Source organism: Cricetulus griseus, chromosome 3, assembly GCF_003668045.3.
Source record: "Cricetulus griseus strain 17A/GY chromosome 3, alternate assembly CriGri-PICRH-1.0, whole genome shotgun sequence".
Classification (NCBI taxonomy): domain Eukaryota; kingdom Metazoa; phylum Chordata; class Mammalia; order Rodentia; family Cricetidae; genus Cricetulus; species Cricetulus griseus.
In genome coordinates, this window is record NC_048596.1 from 137,100,054 (window position 1) to 137,119,261 (window position 19,208).

General features: G+C 37.2%; 1 long non-coding RNA gene across 4 annotated transcripts in view; it reads left to right on the forward strand.

Moving 5' to 3' along the window:
• Nucleotides 1-5,436: 5,436 nt before the first annotated feature.
• LOC107979184 overlaps nt 5,437-19,208 on the forward strand; it is a 29,229-nt gene continuing 15,457 nt past the window's right edge. For 3 of the 4 annotated variants that reach the window (XR_004769184.1, XR_004769186.1, XR_004769187.1), the window contains exons 1-3: nt 5,437-5,804; nt 8,501-8,586; nt 9,123-9,226. This is a non-coding gene — a long non-coding RNA (uncharacterized LOC107979184). Of the gene's footprint in view, nt 5,805-7,362; nt 8,241-8,500; nt 8,587-9,122; nt 9,227-19,208 lie in introns of all 4 variants that reach the window. The other variant, XR_004769185.1, reaches the window with a different exon arrangement.

Genomic DNA, 19,208 nt, shown 5'->3' on the forward strand with positions numbered 1-19,208 from the left:
GAGTGGCTTTTGCTGCATGTTCAATGGTAGATTGCTCTTGTTTGAGTCTGTGCAAAATTTACATGTGATGCCACATTCTCTGCAGGTTCCTATGACTATCAGAAAAATTATATTTGTAAAATGTCCTGGCTCTGTTACAGTCCTTGTCCCATATTCTCAATATAAGTACCTGAGACTTGTAGGGAGGGGTATGATGAAGATATCCCATTTAGGATCTAGTAGCCCAATGTAACTCATTTCACTCATAGACACCTGATTATCTCTGTATTATTTCCCATCAAGTACAAGAAGAAGCATCCTTGGTGAGAGTCAAGTGCTGCACAGTTATATGGGTAAAAAAAAATATGTCATTAGAACCCTTTTTAATTCTATGTTCCTTTAAAAGAATATGAGAAATATTTTTCCATATGATTGTTACCTGTCTAGACTCAGATTCTTGGATATGATAGCAGTGGCTTCTATCACATGAATTGAATCTCATAGAATATATAATAAATCTAATCAAAGGAGTTGATATTCCCATAATATTTATGTCAGTAAGTCAACAGTGTATCTTAAAGAATTCTCATTAGTTTCAGTTGCAGATTTTGTAGCTGGTGATATTTATTTATTTTCTTCTCCAATAAAATGGAGCTTACGTTCCAGTCCTATTAAATGTAAATCATTAGCAGTGACATGTTAATTGGGTACTGGCTCAATTTCTTCTTTTAGATGACTTAAGTAAGCAGTATCTTCTACAATAGAGCCTTACAGTCAGGATGTGGAGGTCTAATCACAGATTTGCAAATGCTGGACGATTCTTTATTGAGATACTCTAAGATCCCCATGGCCAATAAGTCACCATTTCTGGCAATGTAAATTGCACTTCATGGCATAAGGTATATAGTAGTTTCAATATCTCTCCAAATATAGGTTATTTCCATTTGAATTCATATATGTGTATATGATAATTTGATTTAGTTTTGAGTTTTGTATTTGAATGCTATGTTCACAATATTTCCATCCTTCCATCTTTTTTAATTTATTTTACTTTATTAGTTCTAGTTAGGGAACAAGCTTATTTCATGTCCCTTCTCCCTCTCCCTCCCCTCACCCCCAACCCTCCTCCCCCACCCCCAGCCTACCCCCACCCCATCCACCCACCACTCCCCAGGCAGGGTAGGGCCCTCAACGGGGACTCTGCAAAGTCCACCAAGTCTTCCTATGCTGGTCCTGGGCCCTTCCCCATGTGTCCAGGGCCAGAGTGTAACCCTTCACTGGGATGGGCTCTCAAAGTCCCTTCTTGCACCAGGGAAAAATACTAATCCACCACCAGAGGCTCCCTGGATTGCAGAGGCCTCCTTATTGACATCCATGTTCATGGGTCTGGATCACTCTTGTACTGGCCTCCCTAACAGCATCTGGGGTCAATGTGCTCTCCCTTGTTCAGGTCAACTGTTCCTGTGGGTTTCTCCAACCTGGTACAGACCCCTTCATTCTTCATTCCTCCCTCTCTTCAACTAAATTCTCGATTGCGGCTCAGTGTATATCTGTGGATGTCTGTCTCTGCTTCCTTCAGCCACAGGGTGAGGGCTCTAGGATGGCATAAAGAGAAGTCATCAATCTCATTTTAGGGGAAGGGCTTTTGGGTTATCCTCTCCACCATTGCCTGGATTGTCAGCTCGTGTCATCCTTGTAGGTCTCTGGAGATCTCCCTGGTTCCAGATCTCTTCTTGGACCTATAGTGGCTCCCTCTGATATGGTATCTCTCATCCTGCTCTCTTTCCTCTATTCTTCCCCCAACTCAATGTTTCTGCCCCTCCATTTCCTCTCCTCTACTCCTCTTTTCTTGCTCTTATTGTAGCAGCTCCTTCACCCCCCCTTACATTCATGTCCCCAATTAGTTTGGGAGTTCATGCCACTTCCATTCCTGGGGACCATTTATCCCTTAGAGTCCTTCATGTGTACTAGTTTCTTTGGTGAAGAGCATTATAGACTGGTAATCCTTTGCTCTATGTCATATATCAGTGAGTACATACCATGTTTGTCTTTTTGTGACTGGGTTACCTCACTCAGGATGGTTTCCTCTAGTTCCAACCATTTGCCTGCGAATTTCAAGATTCCATTGCTTTTTTCTGCTGAGTAGTACTCCATTGTATAGATGTACCACATTTTCTCAATCCATTCTTCAGTTGAGGGGCATCTAGGTTGCTTCCAGGTTCTGGCTATTACAAACAATGCTGCTATGAACATGGTTGAACATACGTCCTTGTTGTATGTACATGCCCTATTTGGGTATATACCCAAGAGAGGGATGGCTGGATCTTGAGGTAAACTGATTCCCATTTTTCTGAGCAACTGCCATACTGATTTCCAGAGTGGTCTTTAAGTTCACAAACCCACCAGCAATGGAGGAGTGTTCCTTTTTCTCCACATCATCTCCAGCATAGATTGTCATTGGTATTTTTTATTTTAACCATTCTGACAGGCGTGAGGTGGTAATTCAGAGTTGTTTTGAGTTGCATTTCTCTGATGGCCAATGATTTTGAGCACTTTCTTAAGTGTCTTTCAGCCATTTCAGATTCCTCTGTTGAGAATTCCCTATCTAGTTCAGCACCCCACTTTTTAATTTCATTGTTTGGTGTTTTGGTGGCTAGCTTCTTGAGCTCCTTATATATTTTGGAAATCAGTCCTCTGTCAGATGTGGGGCTGGTGAAGATTTTTTCCCATTCTGTGGGTGGTCGTTTTGTCTTACTGACTGTTTCCTTTGCCTTGTAGAAGCTTCTCAGTTTCAGGAGGTCCCATTTATTAATTGCAGTCATCAGTGTCTGTACTACTGGCATAATGTTCAGGAAGTGGTCTCCTGTGCCAATTTGTTCAAAGGTAATTCCCACTTTCTATTCTTGAAGATTAAGTGTGTCTGAATTTATGCGGAGATCTTTGATCCACGTGCACTTAAGTTTTGTGCATGGTGACAGGTATGGATCTATCTGAAATTTTCTGCATGTCCAAATCCAATTGTTCCAGCACCATTTGTTGAAGATGCTATCTTTTTCCATTGTATAGTTTTAGCACCTTTGTCAAAAATAAGTTATCCATAGGTGTGTGGGTCAATATCAGGGTTTTCAATTCGATTCCATTGGTCTATCAGTCTATTTTTGTACCAATACCAAGCTGTTTTCAGAACTATGGCTCTATAGTAGAGCTTGAAGTCAGGGATGGTGATGCCTCCAGAAGGTCCTTTATTGTAAAGAGTTGTTTTGGCTATCCTGGGCTTTTTATTTTTCCATATAAAGTTGAGTATTGTTCTTTCAATGTCTGTGAAAAACTGTGTTGGGATTTTGATGGGGATTGCATTGAATCTGTAGATTGCTTTTGGCAGGATTGCCATTTTTACAATGTTAATTCTACCTATCCGAGAGCATGGGAGATCTTTCCATTTTCTGGTATCTTCTTTAATCTCTTTCTTTAAAGTCTCAGAGTTCTTATTTTACAGATCTTTCACTTTTTTGGTTAGTGTTACCCCAAGATATTTTATGTTGCTTGTGGATATTGTGAAAGGTGATATTTCCCTGATTTCTTTCTCATTGGATTTATCATCTGTATATAGTAGGGCTACTGAATATGCTAAAGACATATTGAAAAAATACTTCATTTGTGCATCAAGCCACTAATACTATTGTAATGGCTAGCCTTTGGAAAATTTTAACACTTGGTTAAAATGGTAAAATCATAATTCTTACATTGAAGTTTTAGTGCTGCTGGTTGCTGTGTTAACCTTAACATATACTGGTAGTAAGAATTAGAAGTAAATCTGGGCATTGTTGGTGCACACCTTTGATCACAGCACTCCGGAGGCAGTGGCAGGCAGATCTCTGTGAGTTCGAAGCCAGCCTTGTCTCCAGAGTGATTGCCAGGATAGGCTCCAAAGCTACACAGAGAAACCCTGTCTTGAACAAAAAAAAATGGAAGTTATAACAATATGAATGTCATAGCAGACTATCTCTATGACCTTAGAATTGTAAGAAATTATTTAACAGAACATATGGAAAAGTAGAATGAACAAAGGTGACACAATCTGAATTCAGACACATGAGCAACTACACATAAAAAAGTTGCATACTTGCACAGATAATTTTTGAGACTACACATATATTTTAGCCTTTCAGTTCTAAAAGCAAGTTCCTCTAAAATCCTTTTTCTTCATTACCACACTGTGTGATATTCTATGATGAGAGGGTGTTTGGGAGCATGGTTTTAAGTCACCATTTCCTTTGTAATTTAAATCAGTTTATGAAGGGTATTCTAATAGATGTTAGTATAGTATGGAACTTTATAATTCACCAATGTAATCATGGATCTTCAAGAAAATGGCACAGGAAGGTATCACAGAGACAAAAGAAGCTGCACGTGGCAGCTCAGAGTAGCAATCAGAAAATTATAGACCGAAATTGATGCTTTCTTCTAAGTAGTCATGATCTAATCCCAAACAGCAATTAAGACACACAATTAGTCCTTGGCACTACTGGGTGGTTTGATTATTGTTATTTTTAGACTAATTTATTAATTTTTCATCCTGACTGCAGCTTTCTCTCCCTCCTCTCCTCCCAAAACCCTCACCACCCCCTCTCCACCCTCCCTATTTTCTCAGACGGTAGCAAGTTTCCCATAGGCATCCTCCAAGCATAGCATATAAAGATGCCATAAGACAAAGCTCATACCCTGTATTCAGACTTGAAAAGGCAGTCTAGCAAGGTCCCTAAGAGCCAGCCAAAGCCCTTGGGGATAGCCCTTGCTTCCATTGCCAGGAATCCCACAAATAGATGAAGCTGCACATTGTCACATATACACAGAGAGCCTATATTCCTTCACTGCAGGCTCTCTGATTGTTGACTCAGATTCCATGAATCCCAAGAGCCATACTGTTTCTGTGGGTTTTCATCCAAGGACCCTCACCCCCAATATTTCTTACAAACCCTCCACCATCTCCTCAATAGGAGTCTCCTAGCTCCACCCTATATTTGCTTGGGGGTTCTCTGAATCCACCTTCTTCTATCACTGGATGAAGGCTCATTGATGACACCTGGGGTGGTCAGTCGCCAACAGAATCATAGGGGATAGCTAGTTCAGAATATATCCTTTGCAGCCCGGAGTTTCAGCTAGTGCCATCCTTTTAGACTTGTGGGAATTTTCTTTGCATTAAGCATCTAAATCATCACACTGTTAATTGTAGTAGATCTGAGAGTAAACTGCTTTTTTCCTGTCTCCTGCTTTCACTTCCCCTGCTCCTGTTGCTGCAGAAAAGGGAGGGGGAGTGATAGATGAATCAGCAGCTCTGCCGGAGATCACCAAGGTTACTGCAGGCTTTTGCTTTCTATGCCTAGGTTTGAGATCTCTCTTCTGATTGGTTCTTAATCATTTCTGTTCTTTGAAGGGATACACTCCTCCAATCAGAGGCATACGGAGACAATAAAATTTTTTTAAGATGGGGATTTTACCAGTCAGGCTCCTGGCTAGAAACCAGCTACCAGCTGGTACCTGATCTAGCCATAGCCTGACAGTAAACGGGTCTAGAAAAGGAATACAGCAGCTAACATTTGCAGGAGACAGAGCCAATTGAGACTTAGCATAGGCGGAAATATGCTGAGATTCCTCCTCCTCCTGCCTGCAGTCAGCGGCTCCTGTTTACTGTTCATGGAATGTATTCCTGCTCCTTAAGCCATGCTTATGCTTTAAGATTTGTCATCTCTGCCTCAGTCTTAGAGTCCGACATCATCTGCAAGCAGGATGATACATTGTGGGAATCATTTTCTGACAGAGACCAGGTATGTGTTGTTTCTTTACTGTGAAAATTTTCTCTGGCAGAAATAAGTCTCACAAGGCCCCCTGAGTCTCTCTGACACCGTATTTGCTTTTTCCCATAGCCCTGTTGGACAAAGGATTATAACATAATTCTTACCATCCTGCTGCCTCCCAGGGTTTCACAATTTTCATATTTCCAATCTGGGTTCTACAGTAAGGTTTAAATTGTTGTTATGATTTGTCAAATAGTAGCTAGTATGGTTTGTTCTTACATTTGCATCTGCCAATCTCTTTCTATGAGGTCAGGCTAAGCATGGCTGTATTGAGAAATCAATTGTCTCTCTGCGGTATTAGATTTGCGTTCTGTGCTCATATTGAAAGAAATTTCTCCACCAGATTCCCTTGTGAATGTTTGATAAATGAATCCCCATTGACTGACCAGTATACCTTCATTTAGCATTTTGTTTCCAACAATCATATCTGTGTGGTATGTCATCTGTATCCTATTCAGCTGTATTTCTTTGTCTTTGTTGTTCTCACATGAAAGAATTTTCAAATGCATATGTTATATATTATATGGTGATTTTGAGTGCCCTATGTAATTTTGTTCTCTCCAAGATACCCCTTCTCTTGGAAAATCAAAGAGAGAAATGATTTATTGTCTTGCCTGATAGGCAATTGAGATACACTAGAGGCAGCTCAACAAAGCAGTATCAGCAATACAAGTATCACATACTAAGAAATGTCAAAGGAAAATATATATTTGCCTCATAAAATATTGCAGTGATAGCAAGTTCTTCTAAATTTGAGTATACGTTGCTGTAGAAATATGTTCACAATCACACATGCATTATATATATATATATATATATATATATATATATATATGAAATTCAAACAGAAATGTGAGAGTAATTGGAAGGGGGCAGATACTCTTTTTACTGCAAACAACCTAACATACTGTGAAATGTCACAGAAGCAGGTCAAGAGTAAAAAAATATTCAATGTTAGAACAATGTAAATTATTACGACATCATCAGGCATGAACCTCTCATTGTGCAGTGTCCTAAATGGATATGGGTTTACATATGACACACAGATAAAATACCCAAAAATATGATTGGAAAATATGAAATTATGAGATTAATTTCTGCTGCATTTTTCATGGAACACCAAACTCACACCCTTTCATTAGTAGTAAAATAGAAAGGGAAAACACCTTAAATGAGTATAGCAGAATTACTTATTAAAGCCCATGCTGATTGTACAGTGATATTGGTAATTGGTTTTCCTATAATTAAAAAATAGTATTGGAAAAACACCAAGTTAGAAGAAAACTATTATTTGTCTAATAATCAAATTTTCAATGAAACATCCTGGAACACTGATTTTTTTGTAGTGAGAGGCAGACAACTCCACAATATATAAACCTTTACAACAGTGTTTATGGCCACATAATCTTATGATGCCTTCCTATTTACTGGCATCTCTCTTCCTTTTCTTACTTCTTTTTTTATTTGAGTCATAGATTTATTATATGTATTCTCTCTATATATTTTTACTGTTTATTTTTTCCTAAAGGAAAACAAGCCTGGAACAGAGCAGATGGCACAGAATTTCTATGGATATTTATCACATCATTGAGAGAATTCATTGCCTTGGTGTGTGGCTTAATACCTTACTGATGTTTTAGATTGTGTCTCCATGTTTACCTTAAAATATTGTTGTCATTGTCTCACTGGTGTTCACTTTATTCTCACCAACTTTTACTTTTCCACAGGAGCTTTGTGAGACCAGGCAAAAGTGATCCAAGAGTTGGTCATGTGTGAATGAGAAGAGTAGCTCAATAAAGGAGTAGGATCATCCTAAATAATTTCTCACTTATGCTTATCAGAAGCATGTGGGAGTTAACATGAAAGGGTGAGGAAATAAATGGGTGATAGACATAGATGTATTAAAAAAACTAATATGCAGACCTTTTTGTAAGAATGTTGAGTGGAGTAGTTTGTTGTGTCATTTGTTGGGGTAATGCACATGCAGGTGTGTGTACATGCAGTTGTGTGATGAAAGAGGGAAAACGCAGTAGGTAAAAGGAGAGACAGAGATAGAAATAGAGGAATAGAGGAAGAAAATGAAATGAAAGTGTGAAGGAATGGCAAGGCGTGCTTGTTAGTTTTTGTCAATTAAATGCAAACCAGAGTCAAATGGGTAAAGGGTTCCTAAGTTAATAAATTGCCTTAATCAGCATGTCTCTGTGGCACTATTTGATTGATAATTAAGGTTAGAGAGTCATGGCCATGAGTTTTGTAAAATGCAAGGTATGGTTTTGGGACATTAACATGCTCTCTGCTTTTGTCCCCACCTCCAGATATGTGCTTTGCATTGCAAACTTGAATTGCCATGATGATGGACTGTATATTGTGAAAAGGATTCTATCTATACCTCTTAACTTGCTGTAGGTCAGTATTTATCAGAGCCACAGAAGAAAAATTCCAGGGAGTATGGAAATGAAAATACAGGGAAAGAATGAGTTTGCAAGAAGTGAGTGCTATGTCTTTAGGTGATATTTCTTGGCCTTCCTTTTGGACATGGGCTTAAATGAATTCAGAAGGTTTTAGGGGTTATATTGGAAGTGAGAAAATGCTGGTCAAGGTGCATTACTTCATAGAGAGGTGGGGTAAAATAAATAAACCTGCCATTCTATTTCATGTTTCCCTAGGAAGCTAAGGAAAGAGCTGAATAACGAATAGCTTCGTGTTCATCTTTAAGAAAGTCCCAGAAAGCAGTGACCTAGCAGCCATTCAGGTGAAATATTATTATGTTCTTCCTTTAAAACTGTTAACTCATATGTACATGGATGCTCACTCAATGAAAATCAGCAACAATTCATTTTATCAATATCATAATTACTGTGATAATTTTTTTAATGCACCAATAACTGGATGGGAATCAAATCAATTTTCTTATTTTAGTGAAATAATATTTGAAACATTTTATTGTTTTATAGAAGTTTATAGCTGATCTTCTTAGGTAAACATAGAAAATTTGACATATATTTTCTATCAATTTTAAAGCAAATTATTTTTTATCAGTGGCACCACATTTTTTTCCTTAATTGGGATGATTCATGAGGTAGAACAGAAAGTTTTGTTCATGTGTCTCATTATAGGTGTCTTGGAATAATTATATTGTTGCACTTATATAATTCCCCTGTAGTCATTCTTAGGTTCAATTTTTCGATATTCCTATGCATATTACTCTTGTGTTTATAGCTTGATGTATACATAGGTTGCATTTATTTCAACATTGTTTGTTTAATGTATCTCATTTACTTCTGATAGAGACCTGCTAACCACCAGGGTCTCAGATTCAACACTGAAGCCATGTTTCCTCTCAAGATCATGTCACGCTCCCACCAGATGTCAACCACCACACTCTGCTGATGGTATTGTAACACCAACTCCACTTTCAGTTTTAATTTTATTTGCATTGTTTGATAAAATTAAATTGAATTATTATATTTCCACATTTATTACATGTTTGCTGAAGCGTGTTTAAATCTAACCATATGCTTATAACTCATGGTTTCCTATGCATAAAATTATGTCAGCACAAAATTTGGAAATTATTTTCTTTATCTGAAGTATCACATAATTAAAAAATATGTGCTCATTATTCATATCCTCTAATAAATTTCCTGAGGACATAATGTCCAATGGAAGTGCCAACAGAAGACATTGTTGGATTATTTTTAAAATTGCAGATATGTTGATGATTGTTAACTATATCTCTGGTATTTTCAGTAAAACTTTTGGTATATATCATTCATTAATATTTGTGAGTTTTTCTTCAAATCATGAAGGCCACTTATGACTATAAAATAATTTTCTGTGTTCTTTGAGATGATCATGTAGATTTTGTCATTTATTTATTATTTTTATTTTAGTATTTTTAATTTCATTTTACATTCCAACTCACTTCTCCCTCCCACCCCTCCTCCAGTCACCACTACTGCCCCAGAAGCCCAAAATCTATTCATTCCTCTCAACAAGTAAGGGATTTCATGAGGAATTAACAAAGTCTGGCACATTGAGTTGGGGAATGACCATGACCCTCCTCACTGTATTGTAGTACATTACATAAATTCTTTAGGGAAATTAAAATAAAATTAAAATAAAATAATATTTAAGTCACATATACTGGGACCTCATATAAAATAATCCTATATTTTCATTGTTTAGTTTGTCTTACTTTGTACATATTATTAAATTAGGGTTTCTTCTTTGAATTATATTCTTTAAGTATTTTCTGATTACCTATGTTTTTCTCCCTCAATTTTTCCAGATTCTTCTCACCACCCTACCAACATAACTTCTCATACTCATAAATCTCTCCCCACTCCCTCTCTTTCCTTTTCTCTACACATGCCCACACAAAATAACAAAGCAAGAAAAGTAAAAATAAAAGCAGCTAAAAATAAAACCCGTGTGGTGTGTGTGTGTGTGTGTGTGTGTGTGTGTGTGTGTGTGTGTGTGTGTGTGTACATCATGCATACTCATATACAATGAAAGCAAAACTAAGAAATAAACCATGAAACAAAAATGAAGTCTGGTTTGTGTTGGCAAACTACTCTAGTGGCTGTGGCCTACATTGTGGAGTAGTTGATATATTACCAGTTACATATTTTGGAAAAAATTCCATTTACAATTTTCTCCTAGAAGATATCACTTGTGAATTGCTCATTATGGATTGTACTTTGTGTTTGTTTTCTATTCCATTGTAATTTTGTGTGGTTTAACCCTTTGTGTAGTTTTGTGTCTGCTGCACCATAATCTGTGAGGTTCTATGTATGTCAGTCCTGTCTATATTAAAATCATTTTTCTTTGGACATCTACAATCTCTGGATCTTATAATCTTCCTGCCTCATCTTTCACACAGATGCATGAGGCATTAGAGGAGAGATTTGAAGAAGACATCCAATTTAGTAACTATTGCTACAAAGTTGCTTGCTCTCTAAACACTGACCTTTTGAGAATCAAAATGTCATTTCCCATCTAGAAGCATCCCTGGTGAGGCTTGAGGGAGCAGTGAAAATATTTATGAGATTATGAATATTTTAGGAGTGATTTTATTTCATTGTTTTCATAGCATAATAGAACCTGGTTTTATCTATGTCCATAACCTATCTAAACTCAGTTTTTTTTTTACCATTTTGCAGTATCATTTATGAGTTCTATCTCCTGATATAGCAACTAAAATAAAAAATACTTTGTTACTTCCACATGTACTCAATATTGCACTAGAATATCTTGAAGGTCACCATCATATGTTGCAGTGATTATTGCTGATGTCATTCCAGAAGTATTTTCCCCAGAAATATGCAGTGAAACTCCCAGTATCCTGAACTATTGTCAGTATGTATAATGCTTTTTCCCCAAACAAAATACCAGCAATTGGTCCTTACCATTTGATAGCAATTATTAATCTATTATCTGGTAAATTAACAGTGATGTTTTTGTGGATAGCTATAGGAACACTTTGGCCAATGATTCAATAAGAATTAACCCATTCCTGTCACTGAAGAATTTACTTGTTATCATAAGACTGCTGTGGTGATGTCTTTCTAAATCCGTGGTGACCCCAAGTAAATTTTTGTGTATGTATAAGTTTCTATAATTATTTGAAAATTTAATACATGAATGCTATATTGACATTATTTTCATGCTTCCTCCTTCTGCCTCTACTTTCATCCATGGCTTCATTATTCATTGGCAATATCATTACTTTTCTTGTTGATTATTATGCTAATTTATTTGTATACAGAAGTACTGCTGTTATATATACATGTACACCATATATATATATATATATAAATATATATATATATATATATATATACAGTGTGTGTGTGTGTGTGTGTGTGTGTGTGTGTGGTGTGTGTGTGTGTGTAAGGTTGTCTGCTTGGTATTGAATGGGGCCTACTGGATTTTCCCATTTGAGTTATCATGTCAACTTGCCAAATTTTAGTCGCATTGTACTATCTATTTAAGTATGCATGTTGCTGAAGTTTTATGGGCACAACTAACATATACCTTATAGAAGACATGTCTCTTACAACAGACATCTTGTTACTGTAGATCTTAGAAATATTTCTGTTGTGTTTCTGAAATACTTTCAGTGTCTTTTATGGGTGCTTAATATTTAAGATTAAGCAAATGGAGCTAGACACATGGTTGTCAGTTGTTCTTTGCATTTTGAGAAGTTGTGGAATAATGTTACTGTTGGCAGCAGTATGAAGCTTCTTTACTGAGGGTGACAGCTTAACTTTTCTGTGGGTATAAGGAATTATACTATATCTGAAAATTGATAGATGTAGTTTGCCATCCAGTTCCATTTCCATTATGTACATAGTCATGGATACTTGGCTAGGTTTATAGTTTCAGCATAAATTCTCTTCTTGAGAATGGTAAAAGCCTCAATTATTTATCAGAGATATCATGAGTAGTTCAGATGTGGATTTGTGAGACTAAGTCACTAATATGCTATGGAGGGTTGTGATTTTGGAAGTGATGACACTGAAGAAAGTTGGTGACATCATGAATTTTACCTTGAAGATTAGTAGCACTATACTCAGAATTGTTTACATTAATAATCTATGGATATATGTAGTTGAAGAAATACAAAGCTGCAGGATATAGGAGATTCTTTCTACTTGGCAAATTCCTGTCCAAGGATATATACTTTCTCAAAGGTGCCAGAGATAATAGACATTTGCATGAAAATTACATGATGGAATTTTTTTGATTTTTTTATTTAAATGAGAGCAATCCTTTTTATATAACAATCCCTCTCCCTCCCGTCCTCTTATGCCCCCCACTAACCCTCATTCCACCCCTATCCATTTTCCTGGGAGAATGAAACCTCCCATGAGGCATCATCAAAGTTTGTCACATCATGTGGTACAGGACCTAGTCCATCCCCATATATCTAGGGTGAGCGAGTATCTCTCTATAGGCACTGGGCTCCAAAAATCCATTCCTGCACTAGAGATAAATACTGGTGTCACTGACAGAGACCCCATTGCCTGCCCAAGCCTCCCGAATTATACCAACATTCAGGGGACCGATTTCAGTCTTATGCCAGACACCCATCTCTCAGACTGGCCAATTGCTCAGGTCACCTGTTGCTGTGCATTTCTCTAAAATGGTCTTGGACTCAGTTGCTCTTCATTCCTCCCTCTCTACAACTAGATTCCAGGAGTTTGGGTCAATGCGTAACTGTGGTTTTCTGCTTCTGTTTCCATCAGCTACGGGGTAAAGGCTCTAGGACAGCATTTAAAGTAGTAATCATTATCATTATAGGGGAAGGGCATTTAAGGTAGCCTTCCATTGTTGCATAGATTCTTAGTTGGCATCATCCTTGTACATTCCTGGACATTTCCCAATGCTAGAATTCTCTTTAAATCTATAATGGCTGCCTCTATTAAGGCATCTCTTTTCTTGCTCTCCTCTATTCTTCGCATGACTTTGTCTTCCTGGTGTTTCATGTTATTCTTCCACTCCTTTTCCTGCTACCTCCCAGCCTTCTCCCCTTTGTGATCCCAATTTGCTCAGGAGATCTTGTCCCCTTCACTTTCTCTGGGGAACCATGTATGACTCTCTTATGGTCCTCTATGTTTCCTAGCTTCTGTTGGGTTGTGTGTTATAGGCTGCTAATCCTTTGCTCTATGTCTAATATCCACTTATTAGTGACCATGTTTGTCTTTCTGTGTCTGTGTTACCTCACTCAGGATAGGTTCTTCTAATCCCATCCATTTGCCTATGAATATCAACATTTCATTGTTTTTTTTTCCTAATAGGTACTACTCCATTGTGTAAATGTACCACATTTTTTCCATGCATTCATCAGTTGAAGGGCATCTACATTGCTTCCAGGTTCTGGCTGTTACAAATAATGCTGCTATGAACACAATCAAACAGATGCCTTGTGGTGTGAATAAGAATCCTTTAGGGATACACCTAAGAGTTGAATTGCTCAGTTTGGAGGTAGACTGATTCCAATTTTTCTGAGAAACTGCTATACTGATTTCCAAAGGGGCTGTACAAGTTTGCACTCCCAATCACAATAGAGGAGTGTTCCCCTTTCTCCCTATCCTCTCCATCATTAACTGTTGTTGGTGTTTTTGTTTTTAGCTATTCTGACAGGTGTAACATGGTATCTCAGAGTCTTAATATATAGTTCAAAATCCAGGCACACACAGTGCTTTAAATGAACTCAATTTGTAGTGATACTATATATCTTATCATAAAAATTTCTAAATTAGAAATTTTTGTGTAGTTGTATATACATGAGTTATGCTTTGGTCAGAATGTGTGATGGAATTTATGGGACAGTCCTTTGCTTATTTCTTATTGCAGTACATGTGTGCACTTGAAAGCCAAGTGCCTTAATAAAAAGATCCCAGTCAGAAATGGAGGCCTTTTTTTGTAGGCCATAATACTGTCCAAAGGAGCCAGACAAATTGACAGTTCCCATGGCTCACTGCCTGATTTTTCATGTTGACAATTCCAGCGAAAACTCAGAGTATGTTGCATTTTTTTCTGTCCTCATTCTTTCCCTTTCCCTATTCTATTCCAATATCATAGGACTAAGGTATGTGAGAAAAAATTGGAACTCAGACAGAAATTGCCCAGTTTGCAACAGGTTTTGTTTTTCATCTTTAGCATTCATCTCTCTCTCACGGTTGGTCCAAAATTGTGATTTATATTTATGTACATAGTCAAACAAACAAATGCAACCAGAAGTAATGTAAGTACTCATGGAAAGCCTCAAACAACCCAAGCTAATACTAGAATAAAGGATTACATTCTGCAGACTTACAATGGGCTCCACTGCTGAGGACAACATCGTCACACTTATTGAACACAGAGGTCAATATTGTGCCTACATGGAGTCTTTACCTCTGAATTCTATTGAAGGTACCCTGCAAGCTACTGAAAGAGAAACATGAACACCAAACTAGCCATGAAACCTTTGACTTACAGTGTGTCCTTACTGCAAGATTGCTGGAGCAATGGTCAGGCAGAACGTGTGAGAGTGGCCAACCAATGTTATATTTTACTTGAGGACAACACTTGGAGTTGGAGCCCGTGCCTGTGATTGCTTGAATTATCAGGAAACAGACACTGGATATCCCAGAGTACTATGGTAAAACTAAATGTGACTGATATAAAAAAAATCAATGGATTGTTTTCTAATGAAATTGTGCTATACTCATATATCTGTTCCTTGTCCAGTTGTCAACAGAGAGGCTTCCCAGCACAGAAGATTGAAAGAGTTGCAGAGACACACAGCCAGACATGATGCAGAGAGATAATTTAAATTGGAGGTCTCTATTGGGACCCTATACTCTAAGCTTGGTGAATCCCATGAAGAGCAGGCAGGAAGATTGTATTAGAGAGAGCAAGTGGAGGATACCAAGACAAGAAGGATAGATGAATCAAATAAATAGCATGCACATGGGGTCACAGGAACAGAAGTGGCAAACATGGGTCCTATATTGCCTGCACCAGATTCTCTGCATATATGCTGTGGCTGTTACCTTGGTGTTTTTCCAGAACTCCTAACTGTAGGAGCATTTCATCTTTTGCTATGTGGCATCCTCTTGGGATTCTTTTCCTCTTATTGGGTTGGTTTTTTTCCAGCCTCAGTGTGAAGTTTTTGGACATGAATTACTGACTTTTATTCTGTCATGTTTGAGTGTTATCTCTTAAAGGCCTATTCTTCTCTGAAGGGGGATGGAGCAGAGTATATTGAAGGGGGAGGATGTGTGAGACGCTGGGAGGAGTAGAGAGAAGGAGAATAGTGTTTGGGATGTATTGTATGAGAGAAGAATGTATTTTTGTTTTTAAAAAGATATTTCAGATTCCCAAAAAGAATGTAAAATGCTCTATGCAAATTTATTCTCACATCCCCAAGGCTATGACCTACAACTTGTGTTTTCAAGCTGATGACAGGTTTACTCAGATTCCTGTCAGACAATGAGGACTGTCCTGGTAATAGGAAAATGCTGTTTCCTCTGCTAGGGAGTTGCAGCATTCTAATTAGAGAGAGAGGCCAGATGGCACTTAGTAGCAGCATTCTGCCTTCTGCTGGATCTGACTGAGAAAATAATTCTGTAGTTCCTTATAAAGAATTAAGACTAGAAACATTTAGGTTTGTTTGAAAATAAATACTTGCTTGAAGGCTTCAAAGGTTTTAATTAACACAAGGCTGCATTCTTTACATCTTGTCTTAATTTTCAGCAGATTGATGGACATCTGAAATAAACATCTCTACTCCTCAAATATATCCTTCCTGTATGTTAAATGCTCCATACCACTATTTCCACAGAAATATACACAAGTAAAATAGAAATGTATACTACATTTAAAGCAGTCACATAGGGTTTTAATGTAATAGAAAAAATCCCAGGAGAGGCTGAGTTGATGAACTAATTCTTGGAGTTGCTAAAACACTCTCAGCCTCAACATGTCTGGAATAAAATAATGAGCTGCCTTAAAATGCTTCTGTGAGGTCAGAGGGAACATCTTAGAATTTCCTCACACACAAGTTAAATGTGAATTTAAACCCACCCACAATATATGGTTCACACAGTGTGCAAAGTGTTTCATGTAAGCAGATTATATACTAATTAATGATATCTTGAAATTCAATTGGGTAAACAAATGTTCAAATACTATTATGAAACAAAACAAAACAAAACACATTTTTTCCTTGGAATCACCCACCACTTCTGGCCATGTTGCAATCTGTCTGCCTCCCTTTCAACATAAGCTTGAGGAGAGGGTTTTGATGATCATCTCACTTAGGACCTAGTAACACAGTGTATCTTATTTTCTACATATATCCCATTTGAGCAACTCTGTGTTTTTTGCTCAGCTAGTGTAAGAAGAAGCCTCTCTCTGAGGGTCAAGTGATGCACATGTCTAGCCATACAGCAATGTGTCAATAGGACTCATTTTATTTCTATGTAACTTATCAGAATAAGAGCATGATAATTTTGAATAGGCATGTGATCCATCCAGTCTCATATTCTTCACTTCTTTATCCATTTGAGGTTTGGCTTCCATATCATTGAATTAACCATAATTCTGGACACAAGAGCTAATTATGTAATAGTTACATTCCCTTGGAAAAAGAGTACAACTTTATGTCTGCTCACTATTGTATTTTGCAGGGTTTGCAGCTCATGATATTGAAGATTTCTGTGCTCCTCTTCTTACATGCAACATACACTTCAGTCTTATTAAATGTAGTCAGTTGCAGTGAAACTGCTAATTTATCCCCAGGATGATTTTGCCTCTTTGATGACTTAAGTAAATTGTATTTCAGCAATAGGGCATTATCAACAGGTTGTTGATATTTAACCATAGATTAAGAAATGGAACTTGAGTAGGGTACTGTTAGATGCCTGTAGCCTAGAGTTAAAAAATAACTCATTACTGTCTCCAGAGTTATCTCTGATATGACTTTATGTGGTGGCAATTGCAATCTCTCTCCAGTTATAGGGGAATTCATTTTAGTTTCTTTCTTATATACGTGTGTAAAGCTTCTTTTTCAATTTTTATGTGTGTATTCAAGCTTTCTTGATTTAGTTGATAATTTTACACATAAAATCATGGGTTTACATGATTTCTACACTACACCTGCCACTTTCCCATAACATGTCTGATCCATTAAATATCAGAATTATTGCCACTCATTCTTAAATATTATTTCTCATGCATAAAGAAAATATACATGATGTATTTCATGCTCTTCACATTATGTGCTTAGTATACAAATATATATTTAGTTCTGACTTCTTGGTTTTGCCTATGGGGGGGTCCTTTCTGAAGAAGACTGATTCTCCCTCTTTAGGTTTCCATCATTTACCAATTGCTCTTCAACTAAGTATGGATTCTTAAGAGACATTCTCTCTGTTGACATGATAATTATGCTGTCATCCTGATAATGGATTTAAAGTATTCATGTTTTTGAGATTTTATGTGTGTACCTTACCTATCCTTCATACAAGGTACTTTCCTCATAGCAGGTTTCTCTGGGCCCTATAATCTGTGTGTACAATTACTGAAATATTGTCTGAGTCTTGGAATGATGCTGAATTTTATGGGTTCATCATTTGGTGTTGAACACACCTCTATGTTTTGTTCTTTACAGAAGAAGCAGTTGTGACAATTTGTATGTATCCTGTGTGCTGTAAAATGAAGCATTGTTCTGAGTGTGACAATGAAACAAATTTGTGGGTATAATGATAAGCATTTAGAAAGCAGTTAGAAAAATCTCTGGCTTCAGAAAATTAGAAGATAAAGGTACACTTTCAGGGGACATGTTCTCAAAAGTTACTTGTATTAGGCTACAATGACTGCATCAGGTGTACATTCTCTCCCTGGCCAGAATATAGACCTGCATAGGCAGCAATGATACAGTGAGACATACAGATGATACTTTGAACACCAAGCCACTAATCCAACAATAAGGCCTAACACTGGACAAATTATAACATTTAAAAAGGTGGTAAAATCATGGTTTACTTTTGTATTTTATAGTAGTGTTAGCTGCAGGGTTCATGTTAAGAAATAAGGGTGCTAAGTAATGAAAATAATAACAATATGAATGACATAGGGAATACTCTCTAAGACTACAATATAGTATGAAACTGTTGAGAGGACATTTTCTGAAAGCCGTAAAAGAAAATTGAGGATATTGACCAAATTTCGTGATGAAATATTCAGGAGAGTCCTCTGTGTTGTTTTGTTCCATTTTATATGTAGAGATCAGAGACGAAAAACATGGATACCTGCACATTTCCTAAGATTTAAGCACGGTGTTTAGAAAACAAAAATTGCTATTGTAAGAACATGTAGGACAAGATCAGAGATATGCAGGAAGATGAGTAGATGGCTATGTAAAATGAACCCCAGTGTGGTCCGTGAATTACATTTATTGTTTTATGTTTTGATTTTAAGGTTGTAAAATGGAAAGCAGGACAGATGACTCAGCCAAAAACATGCTTTTTTGGTAATACAAGTCCCTCAGATTTATTTCTTGTGTTCACAAATTAAAATCAGACACGTTGGTATTAGAATGCAGCCTCAGGTTGTGAGGGAAGGTTGTTGGCAGAAATATTTCTGAGTTTTACTGGACGGCTAGGCAAGACTATTTGGCAAATTCTAGTTCTTGGAGAAAATCTCTGTCAGCCTGTAATATAATGTACATCTGTATGAAACCAGTATCTGAAGCAATTTGCACTTATGAATACTCAAAAGCTTGCATTTTCTGCAAAATTCTTATATCCAGTCAGCAAGATCCCAATACAAGTAAGACAAGACTCAAGAATCCCATCCCTTATCAGAGTGGCCATT